At 35.3% G+C, this 26372-nt stretch overlaps 1 pseudogene; it reads left to right on the top strand.

The window, feature by feature from the left end:
* The first annotated feature begins 19201 nt into the window (after positions 1-19201).
* LOC113357817 lies at positions 19202-24794 on the top strand (annotated as a pseudogene).
* The last annotated feature ends 1578 nt before the right edge of the window (positions 24795-26372 follow it).

Genomic DNA, 26372 nt, shown 5'->3' with positions numbered 1-26372 from the left:
AGATGAAGATTTATCTCTTTGTAGAAACTATGTAATATACTACCCGAAGGGAGGTGAAGAACGACGGATGCACGATTTACCTAGTATGAGTTATTTGTGTAAAATTCATGATGCCTTCTGCATAGAGACAGGTAATCCTCATAATCGGTATCGTGCTGCTTTGTTTTTCCGATTCATGACTATCAAAAAAGATCTTTTGGATTTTATAGCTATGAAAAGGATTGTCACTCGATATCGTCTTAGAGGTGAGACGAATGCTGAATTGGGAATACGAACTCGAGACGAGTGGCAAAGATGAAAACGAAAAGATTTCGAATACGAAGCGCATTACCAAATTCTTGAGTTTCTAATAACTCGTATGAGATTTTAGGCTTAATATTAATTTTCATGGATGTTGTCAAGTTCAAGTTAATGTAATGAAAAAACTAGTTTAAGTTTTAATGTAATGAAAAATCTAGTTTAAGTTTTAATATAATGAAAAAACGAGAACAATTTCATTCACAATAACTACTACATATTCATTAAAACGAAAGCAGATACATTAATTAATTAAGTGGCACTACTTCATCGTGGTCTTCATCTTCCTCATCTTCAACTTGAACTCCAAATTGTTTTTCCAAATTTCTCTTGTTTCATTTTTCTTCCAACTCCTCTGCTAGCCTATCCATAAAAGATGATAAAAAGATAAATATATATTGTCATGTGTGCGAGTATAAAAAAAAGATGGGAAAGATCCCAAAATTTTAAATAACTCAACCCTAATGACTTATATATAGTTTTTGGTTGTTCTTTCCGTGAAATTAAATTATATTGAACCTACTAACAGTTCTTGATAGTTTGTTTCTGCAATTATTACTCTTACATTGTTTTTGTTTATCCAACATCCAATAACTAATACCGAGATATTCAAAGGTTTTAATGTTCACAGTCGAAACCAATGAAACCAGTCCAAATGTGTTATATGGAAGCATCAATGCGAAAACATACTATAAACAACAAATATTGTCTATAAAACCAACCATAGTTTCGCCTTTGTATATATATGGCTGATGATGGAAGATCATCCATCAATCTATATGATGTGAACGGTAAATTGATAGTTGTGAATAATAAAGATTGTAATAAGATACAAATTTTATGGTATCGATTCTTGTAGGTTCTGCCGGAGATTCCAGTTGGATTAAGGAAATAATTGACGAGTTGAAAAAAGTATTGACAGAAGATGGTTTAACCGCAGAAGATTGTGCAAATTTATTATCTTCAAAAATAGGAGCTAGGAGAAGGTGGTGGTGGTGGAAGAGGAGGAATTTGACTGTCGCTTCCTTTTTGCATCTTATGTAGATGAGCCTCAGTTATATTTTACTTCAAAATTAACTCCAGTAAAAAAGAACAATAACGAAAGCGAAAAAAGTTACTTCATATAAATGTTATTGTGATATTAAGGTACATTGGTTATGCACGGTAAATAAGTTATAACACTAGAATCATATAATCTATATCCATTATCCTTATCTTTTAGAAACACATGCATTTGCTAATTGGTTATGCATGGTTTATAAACTAAATCCTTTCAAACATTATCTCCCAAAGTAATTCAGCAACTCTTTTATTAAAGGTTTTGAAAACGCGGGGTATAACAACTCTTTGTTTTTAAAAGGATAGGTTTTGCAATCCAAAAACGTCTTGTGGAGCAGCTCGTTACTCGCTTGCCTTCTATGTAAAATTTTCCTTTTAACTCTTAAAAAAAATCACATTTTTTTTCATATGGGTTCAATTACAGAAATCAAAGATATCGCAGGCTTCGTTGGTTGGAGTTTCTGCTATGGACTAGTGAAAAAAACCACACCCAGTATTTCGTTCGGCAATTTGTATGACTAGACTCCAATATAATTCTGAGATCACCAACTTAAAAGTGAGACTCAATCAAGAAAGATACCAAAGAGCTTTATCTCTTTCTCAATACGATCAACATATAGAACATATAGAAATCTGTGATCCTGATTGATATGAGAATAACTTGGACGGTACCAAAGTCCGATGCCCGAGAATCAATCAAGTTCTATCCAACTAACAAGGTAGGATTTATCAAATGTTATTGAACTACACACAACCTGTGATATTTCAATTATATGAACAAATATAATGCGGAAAATAAATAATACAGATACCAGAAATTTTTTTAACGAGGACACCACGAATGCAGAATAACCCCGGGACCTAGTCCAGATTTGAACACCACACTGTATTAAACCGCTACAGACTCCTACAAGTTAACTTCAGACTGGAATGTAGTTGAGCCATAACCAAGTCTTACACTGAATAAGGCACAGTCGCATTCCTTACGCCTCTTGAATCCCAGCAGGACTCTGCGCACGTGATTCCTGTTGTAGTATTAATTTTGCGGTAAATAAGAATTCGTTTCTCTGACTTGTAAAGATTTAAAAATAAAAATATATACACAATATTTGTTACAGGATCAAGAGACACTAGGACACAGGATTCCACCATTAATCATTCACACAATTCATATATTTATTCGAAACAATTATAGCTCAAATCATAAGGACTCTCATTCTTGCCAAGGTAGATTTTTAGAATATTTATTGTATATCACTAGCATGACGCATCAAAAGCACTACGACCAAGCATACATCATCATACGATATCACAACCAATTAAGAAAAATCATAAATTGATTAATAAAAAGTGCAAGTAGTCAAAAAAAGAATTAATATAATTATCATATGCGTAAAGAACGGCTTCCTTCATCATCCCAGTGTTGGGGTTTAGCTAATCATAATAATCATGTTCTCAAAATATATATTTGATGCTCAAAGTATGATTAAAAGAGTCAAAAGTTATAAAACAGTGGTTCTGAGACTCACAAAACACGTCCAGAAAGAAACGATACCAGAAAACTGCAGCTAAACTGCGACACTTCTCCACTGCTGCTGGAACTGTTGAAGAACGACGGTCTTTGGCCGTCCGTTCTTCGTGTTCTTGAGCTCCTCCTTCTTCTTCAGCAGCAGCAGGTGAACAATCCTGCAAGTCCCGATTTCTCGCTCCTCTCGGCTCTGGCTCGACCCCAAACTCTTGATACCCATTCTCTGTGATACCAGCAATCTATTTATACTCCTCAGCCTCATTTAGTCACGCCATAACTCAAGATAATTCTCTCTTTACTCGGCTTAAAGAGAAAATATTTTTTGGATATTTTCTTCCTTTAATTAGCTCTCCACGCGCTGAAATGATGTATAAACACTCCAAACATGATCTTACACGCTGTAGAATTGATTCAACACTCTCCAAACACATGAGTACACGTCTAAATTTGATGTGATCGTATGATATTCATTTCTTGAACTGCTTCCTGATTTTTTGATTGCGATGATTCCAGCCAATTATGATCGATCCTAACACCCAAAATGTCTTCCTCTATCCATATCACAAATACCCATTGAAAAACAGAGGTTTAATCGAACTCTAACCCCTCCAAAAATCGATCGACCCAACTGCCAGTGAGAAGAAATATTTTCCCGCCTTTTTCCAAAATTTGAATTATGAGAAGAAAAGTGTCCTCCCCCTAATCATGTACGGGTATCCCTTTAGCAATTGGGGTGGAAATAGTAATTTTGGGTGGAAATAGTAATTTTTCTGAGTTCTTCCAGGACATTTCTGGGATGTTTCCGGTGCATTTCTGGGGTACTTCTGGTGCCTATCAACGGAGCTCCAAACGCCGCATTTTAAACCAATTTCGCCTCAAAAGATTATTTTTCCAAAAACACCTACAAATAAATAAAACACCATAATAAGTATAAAAATGGGCACTAACAGTATATACAAATGAGATATATTAGACACATAAATGCGTCTATCAATTCCCTTAGCTGATCTCACCCACAACTAATTAAGAGTTTCTACCACTAGAGGAAAATAGAAGTTTCGCGACCGTCAGAACAGGTCATAGAAACGAGTTAAATGAGCTATTTTAATGGTCTCGGATATGGTCGCTGATAAAGTATTTTATTTTTGTACGGCTGGAAGCCGTGGGTCGCGGAACAACGACTGATTTTAGCTATCCAGACATTACATCCACGTGGATCAGTCGTAGATATAAATTTTAATATAAAAAAGTAGATTCAGATTTGGCTGAATGCATGCACTGAATCTGACTGAGCTTAAATAAATTTGAGGGGGACTAAAATGAAATTCAAATTACAATGAAATGGAACCTGGATACATAACTGGCCATTTATTTAAAATCAGTATTCATTGTATAATTCATAACTGGCCATTTATTTATAGCTGATATAACGGCAGCAAAAATGTAAGCCGGTGAGACTTTTCCCATATCCTGAAGTTTCGATAAAACATTTCAGCCATATACGACAAGTAACGATTATAGTTTGTGCAAGTAGGTTGATCTAAATAATCACCTTGCTTATTGTCCAATGATATAACGATGAAGATTTCCGTGGAAGAGGAGTATAAAGCCTTCGTGGAACTCCAGACGGATCTTTTCTTGGAATAATAGTGGGTTCTACGACTCCTAGAACTAGCATAGGGTTTCCACCAAATAATGATTGTATTATACCACAAATCGCAGTTAAAGCTAGAGTCTCCACTGTGCTCAAGATTCCATCTACAAGCAAAAAACACCACCATATCAGCTTACTGCGAATCGGCTGCTTTTAGTTGTGACCTGAGACAAGGGCTGGATTTTGGTTTATCTCCTTTTACTCTAAGCCCGCAAAAAAATTAAATAGACTATTATCATTTTACAACAACAATTTTTTCATTTTGTTTATATGCTAAAAAAACAAATATGCAATCACATACCTTCCTGTCGAATAATTTTACTTAAAACATCTAGCGTTTGTATGTAAAGTAATCGGGAGGGTATATAAATTAAGCACCAAATAGTATCACACGAGCACATGATCCGAAAATATCTGAAACAAGAAATCCAAAAACAAAGTTAAAACTCCAAAATCATTGATTTTTAGACATCATTCCTAGCTAGAGTACACTTGTATTAACAAACATCAACAAGTTAATGCCAAACTTCTTTATCATCATCATTATCCTCAAAGTGTACTGTTGTTGCTGCCAGTTAAAAAGAAACCAAATAATACTCTACACTATTTCATTTAAAAGGAAAAAAATTGGTTTCTTATAACTTCATCAACATCAAATTTATACCTCATTAATCAAAGCAACAAATCGACCAATACATAACTCATAGAAATCGAAGTACAATAAACATAGGCATCGTATTTTTCCTGGATGTCTAAGGTGTTCCATCTTCAAAACCAAGCACCTGCATCAAGTAGAAAAGCAAATGAACTATTAAAATCAAGCAAACCAAAAGTTTAATTAGCTACAAAACCCAATTTAAATCTAAAGCCTTCTCTAACACAAAGACAAAGCAAACTTGCCTAAACTCCGGCAACATACAGTCACAAATTTGGATTTTAGTCTTCGGGACTAGATTGAAATTGCAGAGTATAATACACCATTAATAACCTCAACACTTTCAATATAACAACAAAACAAAAAATACATGACAACAAGAAAAGAATTCATAATCAAACCACACTTCTTCTAAGATCTTTCGGCAGTCTAGACCTTTCTCATTAATCACTCTGCAATATGAAAAGAAAACTTTCATATCAAAGACCCATTTCAATAAAATGGACTGATTAAAAATACTCTAAACAATAAATCAATCATTTGAAGCTTTAACTTGTTCATTGACAGGAATGAATTAACCAGCAGCACCAAAATAAATAAAAATTAGGGGACTTAAATCAATCTAAAATATATTCTTTTGAGGAAAAAACATAAAACAATGAACAAATGAAAACCTAGTTAATATTATTCCTCATAACCTAAAAGACTCAAAAAATAAATAAATTGTCAATTAGGGTTAAAGATCTATACTTCACGTTCACAATTAGATTTAGGGGTTTTGTTTCTTACACTAGGAGAAGAAATATTCTACAACCTCGATGAGAGATCTGGTGAGGAAAAACAAAAATGGCAACACCTTATTGCAAAAATTATAAAAAATCAAAAGAAATTGAATCGTTTAAAATACTAAAAATTTATCAAATTTATGAAACAAGACAAAATTGATATTACCCTGGTGATTTCAAGAGAAAAACAACTAGATCTATGGTTACAAAATATCCTCTTGGTTTATTCTGATACATGGGTTTTCATTTAGAGATATGGGTTATGATAAAGCTTTGATTTCTAACAATGAGTTTGAATTTGTGAAGTGAGAAACAATTCAGATTTGTGGGTTTTGTGGGTTCTTGTGGGTTTCGTTGATTTTGAGCATACTAACTAAATCAATGGAAAATATGAAGAATAAGTTGTTGTTGTAGTGATGGAAGTAGATTCATTTGATAGATAATCAAATGAATTTAAATGTGTTTCAAGAGAGTTGTTCAATTGTTCATTATCTCATAGAAATATCCATGAACAATTGAAACATATTCGGTTTGGTTTGTAGTTGTGCAAAGTACTTATACAAGAACCAATTCATGAGAATAATGCCACGGTTTACAAAAAAAGTTTCGCACACCTTATATCATTAAAGTTCCAAGGACTTTAGTTCGAAAACAAACCCGATTTCATGAGTATGAAAATCATACTTACCGATTTTAGAACCTAACCACTGTGTTCGCAAACAACAGTTTCAGACTTTGGCCTTGTCATGTCGTTCGCAAACGGAGTACGCGAACAACAGTTCCGGACTTAGCCTTGTCTAGCTTTTCGCAAACAGAGTACGCAAACAACAGCTCCGGACCTTTTCACATGTAAATCAGTTCGCAAACAAGAGTTCCGGACCTGAACTAGAACTTCACAGTGTATATAAAAAGCACACAATACTGTGTTATATCCATGCGTTGATAGTCGTTCTAAAACTCTCATTTAATCATTGAAACATTCTTAATTAGAATACAACAATGGTAATCTTACACATACCACTAGATTCAAGTAATTTTCAAGTAATTAATCGATCAATTCGAAACTTCCCAAGTTAACATCAAATGACTGTCTCACACAAATCATGTAATATGTTCAAGTTAATTTTCACAAGATCATCTTGACTTAATATTTAGTTTCCAACAAATAAATTGTCCATAACTAAACTCGTCAAATAGATGATGAACTTAGCTAAACGAGATAAATTCACTTGGCTCGAAATTTCAATTGTGTATAATGTAAAAGTCTATATAGCTATGCGACTTAGTCTCATTAGAAGATATAATAGAATAAACTTTTGAGTTATAGATAAATTTTAGTCTCCACAGTCCAGATACCTTTTGTTGATGAAGTTCCTCCAAGCTCTTCAGTAGATCTTCGTCTTCAATTGGTGAACGCTGTGAATTCTAAAGCTCAACTACACACTTCTATATAATCCGAAACATAACTATAAGTAGACTAGAAATCAAGTATATAGTTTTGATCAACTAAACTTGATAGACAAGCTTGAGATAGCAACGCTTGCGAGTTCGACGGAGAGCAGTGCTCTAACAGGTTTTCTTAATCATCCACCCCAAATATGCTAATTGAGCGATTTACAAAACATTAATAAGCTGATTATTTTTTATATATGTTAAAAAGGTAACCAAGAAGTAATTAAAATGTTGGGATCTTACAATAATTGATAGAAGTTCAGTTATTTGATCTAAACAATATAAAGCAATATTTGATGAAGATATTAAATTATTTTTTTAATAAATCCACGTGTTAGTCAGTTAATCAAAGTCATAAACTAGATAGACTGTTTACATGATGAACAAGATATATATGAATCGTGAATCTAATTGCAACTCGTTTTTGTTTTAAGAAATCCACTTGAATGTTGAACCGTGAATCGAATATTTATGGTAAAATATTGAATTTCCTTAGTAAAATCAAAATAATTAAAAGTTACTATACATTTCTAAGTTTAGCTAATAAATGCTAATAAGAGTTCGATTACAATCAACAAAATTAAGGTGGTAAAATGTGTTAAATCTTCTTGTATGACTTAGAGGTCGTGATGTGGATCACATTACAATCTATACCTTTTACAAATAAATTAGTTATATTTAAAATATTAAGCTAAAGAATCAGCTTAACTTAGTCAAGAATGGGTAAAAGAACGTTGACTAATACGATACTTAGAAGAAAGGATTCATCAACACGTGTCAACTCGAATTCAAAGTTAGTTACTTAACTCGTATGAGTCACGAGAAACGACATAAGTGAAATCAAATTCCGCACAAAAAAAGTAAAAAGATCAAAAGAGAACCATAATCATTTATTTTATTATAGGTTAGTTTAGGTTATTGATAAACGACGGAAAAGCACACAAACCTCTAGTTCACTTAAATATTCAAATTTATGTACTTGGATGCAAAACATGTGATAAGATCACACTAGAAAGATCATGGAGATGAAGAAGATACAATGGAAAAAAAATCAATGGGTTCACAGACAAACCCAACATTGAAGTTTGGGTTTTCAGAAAAGCCTTGCAGTTATGAATTCAATCCACAATACCTTCTTAATTAGTGCATAAATCCTAAATAAAAATTACTTAAGATATCCCAAAATCCCACCTATCCAAATATAAAATCCTAGAAACTACGACGAGTACTAATTCAAAATATAAACTGATAACTAAATGAATTCTAACAACTAAGGACACTATTAATTACTCGTTATAACTAGTTTAAATGCGTAAAACAATTCAAATTTATTCTTTAAGTTACTGGAAAATGCTGAAAAAAGGGAAATCGATGCTGGTATATGAATCTCAATATGTGTACTTAACAAAAGTTGTGTGGTCTAATGTGATACGTTATAAATATAACCATTACAATTGGTTTTTACTTCAATATTACTGAGTTTAACTATGGTTCATTATTCATAATACTTATATTATTATCAGAATGACAATTATAGCTTTATTAATTAAGAAGGATAGACACACTTCAGTCTACAATAACAAGTCATGTCATCCCCTGCAAACTACTCAAAAAATTACATTTTTTTTGATATTTATGCAAGAATTACTAATAACAATACTGTACTTCAACCAATACTACTATCTATATACCAAAATGCAAAAATTTTGTAAAAATTAACCGTGATGCTTATTGTTGTCATAAAACTAAAACTGGTGACTATGGAGTATGTTAGAGCATTGCTCGGTCGAACTCGCATGCGTTGTTATCTCAAGCATGTTTGTCAATTTTAGTGATTAAAATTATAATTCTTGATTTCTAGTCTACTATAGCTAAGTCTTGGACTAGGATAGTAAATGTAGTTGATCTCAAGGACTCCATGACGATTCATCATACAAGACGAAGATCTACTCAAGGAACCGGTGGAACTTCTCGACAAAAAGGTATGTGGAGACTTGAACTTATCTGTCACTCAAAAGTCTATCCATTCTATCTCCAACTCTTTAAGACAAAAAGTCGTATGCTATATATATAGACTACGATTATACACATTTGGTATTTCGATCCGAGTATACCTCGCCTATCTATATCTCGAAATATGTGTTGGTAAGCTTTTCGCTTCGACCAAGTTTATCTTTACCTAGTGAAGAAAGTCATGATATGTTTTAATCACTTTGAAAATTACTTTGACGAGAAATGGTGTAACAACTACATAACGTCCTCTAAGAATGTTTCAGTGATTGGAATGAAAGTTTAGATTACATTACCAATGGTGGACATAAGCATTGTTGTGGAAACACAGTTATGTATAAGTCCTATTCCTTGAACCAAAGTTTTCGAACTTTGTTAATCAAGAGAACTATATAACGTCCTATTCCTTGAACCAAAGTGCCAAGTCCGTGAACTCCGTCCGCGAACTGCCGAAGTTCTCAAACCCGAGAATTTCTGCTAGAGTTAGCAAACTAGTACGTGAAGATCAGTCCGCGAACCCAGTCCGCGAACCGGCGAAGTTCTCATCCCGAAAATTTCTGCTGGAGTTTGTAAACTCTGTCTGGTATCTTAAGTCCGCGAACCTAGTCTGCAAACTTGAGAAGGTTATATATCTAAAGATGATTTCTGAACTTAAACTTAAAAAGACTAAGGAATGCTATTTGCAAACCGTGGCTATAAAAGTTCATGAACCGATTCGAGTGAATCAAATCATCTTTGCTTCAATTGTGTCTTGTGTAGTTACATAAGATTTCCTTGCAATTGAACAACTCTCTAACTAGTTCAATTGAGTCATTTGAACTAGTTATGGTGAAGAAGAACATGGTTGATATGAAATGCTCATATGGCTAACCTTTTGGTTGACTATTGTTGAACCAACAATGTACATGTTTGGGTACGGTTAACAAACCTAGAAGCGTGCAGTTCATTTGTGTATAACAAGCTAAGTTTTCGATCTAACGGTTGAGAAATATTAGCTTGAATCTAAATCAGGTTTCATCTAATGGTGGATATTGATTGGTTTGTTACCAAGGCAAAACCCTGATTTGAAAGACTATATAAGGGGACATCTAGCAACTCTGGAAAACTAATCCCCACACCTTACTGTGATACTAGTTTGCATGCTAGAGTCAGTTCTCCTTTAACCTTTGGTTTTCTTCTTCTAAAACCAGATTAAACGACTTGAAGACTTCATTGGGATTGTGAAGCCAGACCGATACTACTTTTATCGTAGTTGTGTGATCTGATCTTGCATCTTCTATCGTACGAGTACAATCGTATTGATTGGCTTGAGATTGATATCTCTGATAGGCAAGATATAAAAAGTAATCACAAACATATTCATCTCATCGTTTGTGATTCCGCAACATCTTGTTTCGCTACCATACGATTAAGATTGTTGTGTGGTGATTGATTAATCTAGGCTGTTCTTCGAGAATATAAGACCGTATTATCAATTGGTTCATGTTCACCTTGAGTATTATTAAAAAATACGAAACAAAAACTTTAGGTTTTTTTTGTGGGAGACAGATTGATCCTTTGATAGACTTGTTTGTGTGATACAGATTTGTTTATTATCAAAGCCTGCGATTTTGGGTCCTAAAAACTCTTAGTTGTGGGTGAGATCAGCTAAGGGAATCAATTGCACAGTATCCTGCTGGGATCAGAGGCGTAGGGAGTACAACTGTACCTTGGATCAGTGGGAGACTGATTGGGGTTCAACTATAGTCCAGTCCGAAGTTATCTTGGAGTAGGCTAGTGTCTGTAGCGGCTTAATACAATGTGTATTCAATCTGGACTAGGTCCTGGGATTTTTCTGCATTTGGGGTTTCCTCGTTAACAAAATTTCTGGTGTCTGTGTTATTTCAGTTTCCGCATTACATTGATTTATCTTTATAATTGAAATAATATAGGTTGTCCATTTAGATCATCAATTAGTATAATACAACATTTGGTTGTTGATTAACATTGATTAATCCTTGGACATTGGTCTTTGGTACCGTCCAAGTTATTCCTTGTGTTTGATTAAAGACTCGCTGATTTCTATTAGCTTGAGTAAATCAAAACAAGAGAGAGATATAAACTCCTTGAGATACTTTTACCTAGATTGAGTCTGACTGTCTAGTTGATTCTCTAGAAAGTGTTTCAGAGTTAGTCCATATAGATTGCTAAGCGAAATATTGGGTAGTGTTGTTAGACCCCCGCTTTTTCAATTGGTATTAGAGCAGGCAAACACCTTAAACCTAATAAGTTTGTGTTTGTTCGTTCCTTAAAAATTATCCCATGAGAAATTTCTTTGGAAAACTTGCTCGTGGCATCTGTACCGCACACTAGATTTCCTTAAAGATTGTTCAAAGATTATTACGGCTAAAACCTCTGGTTTCTCATGATAATCTTACTTCGTCTAAAAGGGAAGATTTAGATTTTAAGAATCAATCATAAGGAAAAAATAAAAAGAAGGAAATATTGAGAAAACGCTCGACACGCTCAAGGATATGGAACCTCACTAGATTAACTCTTGATCTCTTTGAGGAATACTATCGTGGTGGATCAATTGATAAAGATCTATTCAAAGCTTTCGAAGGCGTTTTTAAATTCTTAGAAAAACTCAAATCTGTTAAGTCTAAGAATCATTCCGAACAAGGTTCTGTACGTGTTAAATCTGTTAATACTGTGCAACCCAGAAATCATAAGTATCCTCCTTCTATCCAGACCAAACATAGGAGAGCAAGCTCTAACTGCCCTGACTATCATCATTATTTTGATTATACCGCAGGGACTGTTCACACATATCAACCAGAAATGTCGCATGAGGATTTATCTGCACATTATGCCTCTTGGTAACAAGATTGACGTTTCCCAATTTGTATATATCTTGGAATGGGGAAAGAAATGGTTTGAGTTGTGTACAGTTTTGTTATTGTGTTTAAACATCAATTTTAGCTTTCTATTGCATCTGTTATCGTTCACATGTGTGTTGCCACGGAATGCATAACCTTTTATGTGCAAATGTCTAAGGAAATCCCATCTTTCTTATGTGGGTCTCGGTTCATGAACGGGTCCAAGCCCATTTGTGGTCTTTTAAAGAAGAAGTTCGCGCACCCTAGTCTTCTTCGTCCGCGTACGTGAACCTCTAGGGGTTTGTGTGTTTCCTCCATTGAAGTAATTGAAAGAAAGGGTGTTCAAGATTCAATCCAAGTAAGTATTTTTCTCTGGATCCTTTCATATTTCTAGACCCACGATGAATCCTATGAGCACTAAAGGATTTCTAAAAACTCAAAATCCTCTAGATTGAATTCTCCTTGTGACTAAAACTCTCTTAGAATAAGGTTTGTGAATGATTCTTGTACTAGAATGTTTGATAAGATTGCTTCAAAATGTTTCATTTTAGAAAAGAAGTATTTTTCTAGTGGGCATGAAGAGGATTTGGTATGCTTTAAAAAATTCAAGCTTGGAAATATCTTTGATGATCTTGGTCAATGATTTGATTCTCTTACAAGGATGTTCTATGCCAATATTCATGATGTTGATTACAACAAAATGGAATTCAAATCCATGATTGGTAGAGAAAGGTTCCTTGTTGATAGAGAATTAATTTCAAGGATTACCAAAATCCCATTGGGGAACGTACGGCTCCCTAGACCAAGTGATGAACGTCCATTTTGTGAAGATATCTCGGTTGGGCTTTGTGGCAAGAAGGTCGTTTGGAGTCAAGGAAAGTTCCCTACTAATGATCTTAGTATTTCTTTGATGGATTTTTGAAAACTTGGTATCCCCGATCTTTGCCCCTCCACAATTGAAAATTCTTGGTGGAGTCACGAGTTTGCAGAATTGGTTTATTTCCTTGATTCAGGTTTATCAAGTCTCGATATTTGTGGTTTTATTATCTTTCAAATGATTTCGATGAGTTCACCAGTCAAGATGTTGGGTTACCCTTGTTTGATTAGTCAAATTTGCCGTGATCGTGGGTGTGACTCAATTAGAAACTCTCTTGGGGTTCCCAAACCGGTTCGTCCATGTACCTTCAGGCGCATAAGGGAAAATGCTTACAAATGCCAAAGAATCGTTTCACTTGTTTTTAGTGACCCTACCACCATGTGCCTTCTTCAAAAAATTCACAAGGGTGTGCGTAAGGTCGATTCAAGAGTGAAGTGTGTCCAAGAAAAATTGTCTTTGGTTGCAACGAAGTTTAACGAGCTCAAGGAAGAATTGATCACAATTCAAGCATCTTGGAGTATCTCAGATGAAGAAGAAGATGAGTAATTCGTGTTCTTATTTTTGCCTAGTATGTCTTATTTTTGGCTTAGTTGGAAGAATAACTAGTGCTTTGAATAGCGATGATTGTGACTACACATAGCTATTATTCTTTCATCTTCATGTTTTTAGGTTTTTGGTTTAAAATTCTAAAACTTTTTGGAGGATGATGTTTTACAGTATTTAATCTTTATGATTTGTTATATTGCAATTTATAATGGGATTTTGGTGTTTACGTCCGTGAACTATGTTGTCCCATATTTTGTCAAAAGTAAAATCGTTCATGATTGGTATTCGTTTATTGATTAAGGAATGAATGGACTTTTGATATATACAAAAGTTAAGCCTATATTTTCAATTTTTGATGGAAGATAGGTTAAAATATTTTGTAATCAAGGATTATGTCTATTAATTATTGTTATGCATATAATGATTGAAGATAGAATGAATCCTTGTGTATTCCACAGTATTAATCTTCACTGATGCATATTTTATGTAATACTGTGAGGCTCCGTAATGTGTCTTATGTTAAGCACGATACAACTAAGTTGATTAATTTTTTATTAGCTTTGTTGGTTGTTCCGTAAGGTACTTATATTGAGCATTTTAGAATTAAATTAATCATCTTGTTTGGTTATTACTCCATAAGTTTCTCTTGTGTTGAGTATATGAACGGTTAAGCCAATCACTCTCTTGTATGGTTAACTTAGTCGTTGCTCCGTAAGTTTACTTATGTTGAGCACAATCAATTAAATTGATCACTTTTTGTGTTTAATTTTATTATGTATTCCAATTAAATTAATCATGGGTTTACTTATGATTAATTTGACTGAGTTTTTGGATATAAAAATCATTCATATGGTTTTGGTGTCCAATGAAAATCCTTATTTTCTCTTTAAATTAAGGTCGCTCGTTGTTGTTCTTTAGGGAATGACATCAAATGGGGGAGGGTTCTTTTGAACTTGTGCTTAATGGTCATATCTTGAGGGGTGTGCGGCTGTGGAATTTTAGAGGGTTTATCTTGTATCTTTAAACTCCTTGATGAATGCTGTTAGCTTCGGCTATATGATTTCATCTAAATAAGATGATGTGTGTTTCTTTCTCTCAGTCATGAAATGTCTCTTACGGAAATTTCATTATGATCCCGTTCTCGTACCTTTGACAATTTTATTGACAAAAAAGGGGAGAATTAATATGTAGTTCACACTACAAATACATATGGTTTTCGGATCATTGTGTAAGGGGGAGTGGTTTCCATGTGAGATGGAGTATTGACTAATGGGGAGTGATACATATCAGCATAGTATTATTTTTGAAGTTGTGATACAATTGAACTTTGACACCGTGTAATAATACTATGACATTGTATAACAATGATCGAGAATTATGTTTTCTCATTGTTATAGCTACGGATCTTCAAAAACGGTGATGCTAAACTTACAACCTTTGGGATCATTGGAGTACTTGGAAGTGACGAATATTTCGAGGAATGTTGAAGATTAGACATGTGGAATAGGATCTACTAAAGTTTCATTATCTTTTTTGTATTCCATATGTATTGATAATTTTTTCAATAAAATTGAAAAAGGGGGAGATTGTTAGAGCATTGCTCGGTCGAACTCGCATGCGTTGTTATCTCAAGCATGTTTTTCAATGTTAGTGATCAAAACTATAAGTATTAATATTTAGTCTACTATAGATAAGTCTGGGACTAGGATAGTAAGTTTAGTTGAGCCCAAGGACTCCATGGAAATTCATCATACAAGACGAAGATCTACTCAAGGAACCGGTGGAACTTCTCGACAAAAAGGTATGTGGAGACTTATGTCCTCTAAGAATGTTTCAGTGATTGGAATTAGAGTTTAGATTACATAACCAATGGTGGACATAAGCATTGTTGTGAAACACAGTTATGTATAAGTCCCATTCCTTTAACCAAAGTTTTCGAACTTTGTTGATCAAGAGAACCGGAAGAATGGCGAGAGCCAAGTCCGCGAACTCAGTCCGCGAACTGCTGAAGTTCTCAAACCCGAGAATTTCTGCTAGAGTTGACAAACTAGTGCGTGAAGCTAAGTCCGCGAACTCAGTCCGCGAATCCAGTCCGCGAACCGACGAAGTTCTCATCCCGAGAATTTCTGCTGGAGTTTGTAAACTCTGTCCGGTATCTTAAGTCCGCGGACTGCCGAAGTTCTCAAACCCGAGAATTTCTACTAGAGTTGACAAACTAGTGCGTGAAGATAAGTCTGAGAACTCAGTCCGCGAACCGACGAAGTTCTCATCCCGAGAATTTCTGCTGGAGTTTGTAAACTCTGTCCGGTATCTTAAATCCGCGAACCTAGTCTGCGAACTTGAGAAGGTTATATATCTAAAGATGATTTCTAAACTTAAACTTAAAAAGACTAAGGAATGTTATTTGCAAATCGTGGCTATAAAAGTTCATGACCCGATTAGAGTGGATCAAATCATCTTTGCTTCAATTGTGTCTTGTGTAGTTACATAAAATTTCCTTGCAATTGAACAACTCTAACTAGTTCAATTGAGTCATTTGAACTAGTTATGGTGAAGAAGAACATGGTTGATATGAAATGGTCATATATCTAACCTTTTGGTTGACTATTGTTGAACCAACAATGTACACGTTTGGGTACGGTTAACAAACCTAGAAGCGTGCATTTCATTTGTGTATAACAAGCTAAGTTTTCGATCTAACGGTTGATAAATATTAGCTTGAATCTAAATCAGGTTTCATCGAACAGTGGATATTGATTGCTTTGTTACCAAGGAAAAACCCTGATTTGAAAGACTATATAAGGGGACATCTAGCAACTCTGCAAAACTAATCCCCACACCTTAGTGTGATACTAGTTTGCGTGCTAGAGTCGGTTCTCCTTTAACCTTTGGTTTTCTTCTTCTAAAATCAGGTTAAACGACTTGAAGACTTCATTGGGATTGTGAAGCCAGACCGGTACTACTTTCAGCGTAGTTGTGTGATGTGATCTTGCATCTTCTATCGTACCATCCAATCAATATGATTGGCTGGATATTGATATCTCGGATAGGAAAGATATAAAAAGTAATCACAAACATCTTCGTCTCATCGTTTGTGATTCCGCAACATCTTGTTTCGCCAGCATACGATTAAAATTTTTGTGAGGTGATTGATTAATCTAGGCTGTTCTTCGGGAATATAAGACCGGATTATCAATTGGTTCCTGTTCACCTTGATTATTATCAAAAGACGGAACAAAAACTTTAGGGTTTTTCTGTGGAGACAGATTGATCCTTTTATAGACTTGTCTGTGTGAGAAAAATTTGTTTATTGTCAAAGCCTGCAATTTTGGGTCGTAGCAACTCTTACTTGTGGGTGAGATCAACTAAGGGAATCAAGTGCGCAGTATCCTGTTGGGATCATAAGCGTATGGAGTACAACTGTACCTTGGATCAGTGGGAGACTGATTGGGGTTCAACTATAGTCCAGTCCGAAGTTAGCTTGGAGTAGGCTAGTGTCTGTAGTGGCTTAATACAGTGTGTATTCAATCTGGACTAGGTCCCGGGGTTTTTTCCTGCATTTGCGGTTTCCTCGTTAATAAAATTTTCTGGTGTCTGTGTTATTTCATTTTCCGCATTATATATTATTTATCTTTGTAATTGAAATAATACAGGTTGTGCGTTTAGATCATCAATTAGTATAATCCAACATTTGGTTGTTGATTAACATTGATTGATCCTTGGACATTGGTCTTTGGTACCGTCCAAGTTATTCCTTGTGTTTGATTAAAGACTCGCTGATTTCTATTAGATTGAGTAAATCAAAACAAGAGAGAGATATTAACTCCTTGAGATACTTTTACCTAGATTGAGTCTAACTATCTAGTTGATTCTCTAGAAAGTGTTTCGGAGTTAGTCCATACAGATTGCTAAGCGAAATATTGGGTGGTGTTGTTAGACCCCCGTTTTTTCAGAGTCATGAGAAATTAACTTGAGATAAAATATGTAACTTGAGAAATTAATGTGGGTCACATAAACATAATCTTGGAGATTGACCACCAGAGTTTGATCAAGACTACTCACGACAAGGATACATATGTTTCATGGGATATTAGAGGAATCATTTACGACATTAGTTTTTAATTGAGTTTTTCTAGATAGTTGGCAATGTATGCACACAAATAGATCAATTGTTCGAGCATCACTCGGTTGAGTCCACCAAGCATTGATATGTCAAGTTTATTTGTCAAATTTAGTTCAAAACTCGCCGGTTGAATTTCTTACTAAAGTCATATCCATTATGTTAGACTTAGGATATCAAAATGTCGAGAGAGAACTCTAGTTAATCACTAAAGAAATATTGATGAACAAACGAAGACACCATCCTTCAAACTGAGGTTAACTGTTGAATGATTGTTCCCTTTCTATCTTGTTTGCAGTCTTATTCGTTAAAAATATAACATGCAAAGTTTGGTTATAATGTTTTATTATATAAGGTGACTTGATCATTATCTGTGATCAAAGTGTCTAATGAATGATATACACTATGTTGTTCTGCAACTTATTATACCGAGTTACCAAGTGTTGTTTCCTATACTATTGAACATACTACTTAGTATTTAACTTTCGTATGAGTCCGTGCTTTGAAAACATATTATAAATAAATTTCATAAACATGATTAAAAGCTAGTTTGAACGCGAACTTAGTTTTGGATTCAAATAATTGAATTCCAAGATTGATCCCAGAACCGATCCCGAGTCTGGTACGATCTCATAATCGAGTATGACTTGTATTTCCAAATACACCGACCACTGTTTTCTAACTTGTTATTATTTTTGAATTGCAATGTATTCAACAACATATATACCGATCACTATTTTCGTAAATTTCATCTAATTTTTGATTCATAGATCGAATTTTACCAAAATGAAACATGATATGGCTGGAAAATGGAGCAAGAGTGTGTACCTTGTATTTATGATGATATATTGCTTCACATGAAAACCCATCTGTAACGTTGTAGACATCACGAACGTCTTCAAGCCTTCTCAACCAAAGTCCCACAATAGGTTGAGAAAAAAATTCCTCAACCAAAGTAATAATAGCTTGATTTGACTTTGAGATTCCCTTAAGCTATCTCAAATCAACTTTTACACCATATAGCCGACAGATTCCGACCATACCAACTCGGTTCACTTTCGAAATTGATGGTAATAGATTTTAAAATCAATTAAAATAAAGCTCATTGATTTCTGTTCGGGTTTAGTCAAAAACCGAGCCGAACTGTAAAATCCGCTGCATAAAGCAGTACATGTAAATATAAATCTTGTCCACGGTATTTTTGTTTCCGGAAGTCAAAATACAATTTCTGAATGTGTATCCCAACAGGCTATTAGGCGCCCATGACACACTTCAAAAAGTGACACGCGTTTTCCCCAAATAAAATAAAATACTTACTGTTTTGCGATTCTTACACCGATAGCGCGTGCTCTGTCTTATTTTCTTACAACGCCTCGTTATTGTACCTTTTCTTTTTCTTTCTAAAACCCTCGCAGACGACGGAGCTTGGTTTTCCAGTTTACATCCGCCAATCCGTTCTAGGGTTTGCAAAACCCATAATTTCACCTCAAGAGTTAACAATTTCTTCCTACATTACACTAAATTAAGAAGAATCAGAATCAGCCATTACTCAAACTACTGAAAATCGAAAATCGAAGATCAAATTTGTGTAATAGAAGATATGATCAGTAATTTATTCCTCCTCTTAATGCCATCATCATCAGCTTAAGTCTAAAATTTATCATCTTCTTCCGTTTAGAACCACCATGGATATCACTACTACTCAGGTAGTACTTTTTATTACCAAATCAGTTTCGTTCTTTACATCGTCAGTTATTTATTATTTTATTTTTTTGAATTTTGAATTTGAATTTTGATTTTCTGCAGACGATGAATGGAGTAAAAATGTCAGCTCAGAATTCTGGTCGAGATATTCAACTGGTTCTTGAATCCTTGAAGAAACAAGTTGCTATTGATCGATGTGTTTTGGTCAAGGTGCTTTTGAATTTTTTGCATTTTTTCATTGTTTGGTTCAATTGTTGTTTAAAGATCTCACTCTTGGAATGTTGATAATAAATGCAGAAAAAGATGGAAGAGAATAGGCAGAAATTGATTGGTATTACGAAACATGTGCACAGTGCTACAAAGATGAGAATGAGTAATACAATTTGTGCAGATAATTGTGTAGATTTACTGACAAAGAGGCAGCAAGATGCACTTTGTACTTTAAATGGTGCTAAGGAGGACCATGAAGAAAGTAATGCACGCTCAATTGTTCCTATAGGGAACAGTTCTGGAGTGAAGAATTTTGCTCATCCTGTTACGCTTGCCAAAGTTTCAAAAATTCCTCCATATACGACTTGGGTATTTTTGAAAAGGTAATATGTCATGTTTTTTGGTTTCTTCAGTTTTTAGCTCATATGGGCGGTTTTGCTAGAGTGCATAGGCAATACTTTCAGCTTGTTAGTGGTAGTTCTGTCTACACAACAATACCTATCACATAACGCTTTTAGATGATGCTAGTCCTAATACTGCAAATGACAGGAGTCCAACAAATATAAAATTATAAATCCTTCCCTTATGTCAAGGTGGTGCCACTATTTAATGCGTCTATGTATGATGGTGCAAGTTGGACAGTTCCAAGGGGTATGGAGATGTAAACTAGAGAAGTAGGTTGACTGAGGGATCTAATGTGTAAGCTTGAGGTCTGTGTGTTATGTTTTACAATAGTACATAGAACGAGATGTGTATAACACTGTTGGAATGCAGATATTTACATATAAATAATTACTCAGGTCATTATGACTAGCGCCTACGTTTTATTTAAAGTTAACTTTGGGGTTGCCAGTTTAAAGCATCCAGTTACCTGTTAATGAAGTCCTTTAGTGCATTGTTTTTTTAATGATCTAACAATAGCTATGCTGCTCATAATATGTTTCAGATTCAACAAGATGTTAATTAATTGTTACATTGTTACACTGCTGTAGAAATCAAAGGATGACTGAGGATCAGTCTGTAGTTGGCCGAAGGAGAATTTATTATGATCAAATTGGTGGAGAAGCGCTTATTGCAAGCGACAGTGAAGAAGAAGAGGTTGGGGATGAGGAAGACCAGAAAGAATTCAGTGATGCTGAAGATTTCATTCTCAGGTTGGTTTCCCGAATAACTAATGAAGTCAACACAGTGGTAACTATGAAAGTTTTTTTTTTCGTTAAAAGAGGTTTATTCACTTTTCGCTAATTTGATGTTAGGAACGCCATTCAACAAGTTGGTTTATCTGTTGATGTGCTGAATTCACTTGCTAAATGCTTTTCTAGAAGACCCTCTGACATTAAGGTATACCCATACAAGAGGATATGATGAAACTGGTCCTTTTAGTGTTGTTTACTTGTTTGCTGTCTTCAGTATATCTTTCAATTGATTATCATCTTATCTGATAAGAATTGTGAGTATGAACTTTAGTCCAGCCGTTGCCCATTCATTTTGTGCTGGCTTTACAGAGGTATGAACACACGTCGAACATCTTATACAGGCACGATATGACATCTTGAATGGAGAAAACCTATGGATTCTTCTATGAAGGCAGATCTCAAAGATGAAACTAAAATTGAGGATATATTTTGTGATAAAGATCTAGATGCAGCTCTGGATTCTTTTGACAACCTTTTCTGCCGCAGATGCCTGGTAGACATCAGATCTGTTCTCTTGTCATGGTTTCTGGATTTCTGATCTCTGTGGTGCCTTCATTCTTTCTGATGTGCTTTTTCCACGCAGGTGTTTGACTGTAGATTACATGGATGTTCCCAAGATCTTGTTTTTCCTGTAAGTTGTTGGTTTTTGGGATAAACAGTGTCTGAATGTTCGTAACGTTTCTTTGTGGGTTGTATAAAATTCTTCAACTAATGGCAGGCTGAGAAACAACTACCCTGGGCTCCTCCAGATTCCGAAACAGTACCATGTGGAAGCTGTTTTTCAAATGGTATAATATGATTCAGAAATCCTTACTGACACTATGAGCTGCTTGTGTATTTCTCAAACTAATTTAGCTTAGTACGCTTTTAAACGGGTGTAGAATCTATTCTTACAGACTTTGAATTCAGAAAGTGTTGCTTCTGGTAGTTGTTCTGCGCCTGGTGGTTTTGAAGATAAAGCAATTGCTTCATCTGGCAGTGGGGGTCATCAGACTTCACGGGGAAAGAAAACAAAGTCAAACCAGAGTGATCATACTTCTAATGCAAGAAATATATTAGATATCAGTGAATTGGATATACGATCTCAGGAGGAGAAATTTTCCACCCAACAGTCCTCACCACCTAACAAGCGAGTTGCTGGGCATATTGTTAGTTCCATGCAAAAGAGACGGAAGAAACTGTCAGCATCTGATTCTGACTCGGTTGCCGATGGATCTCCTTGGATCAAGGATAGGAAGCTCAGGTCGAGTTCTCGCAAGGATAATGAGGATCAGAATGAAACACTGCCGGTTGAAGCCCAGCAGGAACCATGTCACAAAATGATTAAGGACTACCTTGTGGAGTGCAATGATGATACCTCGAGGGTAGATGAGCTTGCTGATGAAAACATGGATAAACCATGGAGCACTTTTGAGAAGTGCCTTTACTCAAAAGGATTAGATATGTTCGGAAAAAATAGGTAAATAAATAGGTTTAACAATCTGTTCAAAATTTTCTCTATTTCTCCCTCACTTTTAATATCCTGTATGAGATCAGTCTACCACGACTTTGTGATCCTACCTCTTTATCAGTAAACTTTGAGTGTGAAATTTGTTGGTATATCTATGTCTTATAAATTTCCTTTTATTCATTTTGACAGCTGCTTAATTGCAAGGAACCTTTTGGTTGGCATGAAGACATGTGCTGAGGTATTTCAGTACATGAGCTACACCAAAAATAAGCTTTGTCATAGGGCTGAGGGTTCAAATTCTGCTGAGGGCCAAACCCAGGGTGACCACAATGATACTACAGTTAGTTCTCGATGCCTGTTTTACCTTGCATTGCATACGTGCACACTGCCTAAACAGCTTGAAACATTACTAATAATTTGCACATTTCAGGGTCGAACAGGATCAAGGTTCATGCGAAGGAAAGGCAAGGTTCGTCGCGTGAAGTATGGCGCAGGCTACCATTGTTTTGGGAAGCGAATTATTGAGAGGAAGGATCTTCTGTATTAGCAGTTTAATCCCTGTAACTGCCAATCTGCTTGTGGAAAGCAATGTACGTGCCATTTGGGTGGAACCTGCTGTGAGAAATATTGTGGGTAGGTCTTTGCATTTCTTTCTGAGTCTAGGTCTTCTTTGAGTCTTTCTAATTGTTGCTGTACATTGACTGACTGGATCAATAGTTCTGTGGATGCATTAAGTTGATGTTCCAGCTAAATTTCATACATAAACGTCGTTCTAACATCTTTTTCTCACCATCTAGGTGTTCTAAGACTTGCAAGAATCGCTTTAGAGGTTGCCATTGTGCTAAAGGTCAATGCCGAAGCTGACAGTGCCCATGCTTTGCTGCAGATAGAGAATGTGATCCAGATGTTTGTAGGAATTGTTGGGTGGAGTATGTTGCACCACCTTTAATCTTCTTTAAATTCTTAACGCTCTTTAGGTTACAGTTTGTTTCTCCTCCATATGATCTAAATTGTTTTGCATTATTTTCTTAGTTGTGGTGACGGTACTCTTGGAGGCCCTCCTCAAAGAGGTGATAATTATGAATGTAGGAATATGAAGCTCCTTCTCAAGCAACAACAAAGGGTAATAAATAATACAAACTCAGTATGTTTGTTGGTAGAATGTAATTGTGATTATTACTATATTACTACAAATGTGAAGCTATTATCTGGTTTGACGTATACATAATTTTAAATTATATTTTAAGCACTTGCAGCAATATGTACAAAATTCTTTACATGTCGTGTAAGTAAAAAAAAATTCTTTTTTTTTTTGTTACTGCAGGTTTTACTTGGAAGGTCAGATGTCTCCGGTTGGGGAGCTTTCTTAAAGGTAGTCTTTGCGTTGTGCTTGTCTTTTTTTTCTTTTTCTTTTTTTGCTCTTGACATCTTGTAATATTCAACAATTTTACAGAATGGCGTCAACAAAAATGAATACCTTGGGGAATACACTGGCGAATTGATCTCACATCGAGAAGCTGACAAGCTTGGAAAGATATACGATCTTGAAAATTCGTCATTTCTCTTCAATTTGAATGATCAGGCATGTTTCATTATGACGGAACTTACATTTCTTAGCTAGGTTCTTGTTTCTCTTTTCCCTAACTTTAAGTTCCATCGAAATCTTTTGCAGTTTGTTCTTGACGCTCACCGGAAGGGGGACAAGTTGAAGTTTGCTAACCATTCACCTAATCCAAATTGCTATGCTAAGGTCTTTTTGTTGTATCCTCATCCCACCCTTTTACGATTTTAAGATCCAATTGCCAATATCTTATTTTGTCCATTCTAATGATGTTTTTTCTGTGACTACGTCATGGCAGGTGATGATGGTAGCAGGTGATCACAAAGTTGGTATATTTGCTGATTAAAAGATTAATGCGGGAGAGGAACTCTTTTATGATTACCATTATGCACCTGACAGCGCTGCTTCTTGGGCAAAGAAGCCTGAAATTCTAGGTTCAAAAAAGGTGGAGGTAGCATCTTCAATTGGTAGAGCAAAGAAACGTGCCTGATTTGTGTTGCTTTTTTGTAACTCTTCTCATATAGCATCTCTTTTTGAGTGTAAATGGGCATGCCATAATTTGGTCATTAGCACGAATTTGATCTTAATTGTACCAACTTCGAGAAAATAAAATAAAATTACCGTTGCCGGGGATCGAACCCGGGTCACCCGGGTGACAGGCGAGAATACTTACCACTATACTTAAACTGAAGGCCTAACTGTATATATTCTAAACTTCTGATATTGTTATGGTTCCACCTGGACTTGGACTGGAAACCCTACTGTGAGTATCTATTGTAAGCATTATGTAACAATGTGGCTGTAACTGGTATCCAGTAAAACAATACATTGATTTTGGCCGGGCGATTTTGACCAAAAGTCAAGGGTTTTGATTGTCGTTTTTTCTTAGCTTCGATTGATTTCTGTTGCGTTCTTCATCATGGATGATGATGGAGGTACTGGTAAAGGGGGTTCATCTCTACCTTGTTCCTCCCACCAGGTAGAGGGGGCTAATTTGGGAGGTTCTCGTTCTGACACTACTAGGGTTTTTAGTTCGAAGATTGTCTGGTCTGAGTTCTTTACTAAGAAAAAGGAATTAATTCCTGATTCTTCTTTGGATTTTGAAGATCCTGGTTCAGCTGAAGGTAAGAAGGTTGCTGATATAGTATTTAATGATGTTGAAGAAGACCTTGCTCATTGTAAGGATCTAGTTATTGGTACCATTTTTGGGTAGGAAACTACCGTATATGTTAGTGAAAAATACTCTACAGAGGGTTTGGAGAACAAAAAGGTTAATGCATATGACAATCCATGTGAATCTCTGTATGTTTTTGAATTTGAGGATGAATCTGATCGTATTGCTGCTATTGAGTATGGTCCTGTTTACATTTCTCAGCAATTGTTTTTTGTTCGTCCACGACATCCTTTAATTGAGCAAGAAATTGCAGAGATGAAATCAATTCCTGTTTGGATTAATCTTAGGAAAGTTCCTTTACATATGTGGAATTCTAAAACTTTGTCTAAGATTGCCAGTGTCATTGGAAAACCAATAATGATGGATAAATTAACAACTACTAGAGCTAGGATGAGTTTTGCATGGTCTTGATTGAAATTGATATAGATTGTGAGTATCCTAGTTCGGTCCCAGTATTTTATGAAGGAAAACATATAGTGGATGTTGCTGTGGAGTACCCGTGGAAGGCACCTAAGTGTTCTGCTTGCAATTCTTTTTGGGCATTTTGCTGGTAAATTCCCATGGGTTAAACTGAAAATTGTTCCAGCGGAGGTTCCTAAACAGAATAATGTTGTGAATAACCAAAAATCTTGGGGTAGTAAAAGGTTCTAAAAAGTCAAATCCAAAGCTTATTGTTGATACTTCAAAGACGGATGAAACAAATTCTGAGCCTGTGAGTATGGAAGAAGGGGTTATTTCTCCAAATGGCAATAAGGAAAATGTTTATATGAAAGCGTAGTATAGTGGTGTCCTTCCTACTACAAATAAGTTTGATTCCTTGATTGAGATAGATCAGGTGACTCAACCTAAAATAGTGAATCATTCTGGGGGCCCTTCAAATTCAGCTGTTACTTCTGGAACTCAGCTTTCTTCCAAGACTGCTTCTAAAGATCATACTTCTTTATCTGTTGGAGCATCTAAAGGTAAATTTTTCTCTAAGAGAAGTAATTCTTCAGTTTTATCAAATCTTGATCATAAGGGGGTGGAGCTTAAGAAACCTAGGCCTGTTAATAGGCCTCTTTCATTTTTAACCAATGTTTAAGGTTGGATGATGGAACCTTAGAGGGCTAAATGACCCCCTAAAACGACATCAAGTAGGTAGATTTATTAGTTTAAATAAATTATCCATGGTAGGTCTTGTGGAAACTCATGTTCAGGCTCAGAATAAGGATGTTATTGGATCCTCTATTCATAAAA

The sequence above is a fragment of the Papaver somniferum genome, chromosome 1 (assembly GCF_003573695.1).
Source record: "Papaver somniferum cultivar HN1 chromosome 1, ASM357369v1, whole genome shotgun sequence".
Classification (NCBI taxonomy): domain Eukaryota; kingdom Viridiplantae; phylum Streptophyta; class Magnoliopsida; order Ranunculales; family Papaveraceae; genus Papaver; species Papaver somniferum.
Note: the sequence above shows the minus strand (reverse complement) of the source record. Positions and strands in the feature narration are given on the sequence as shown.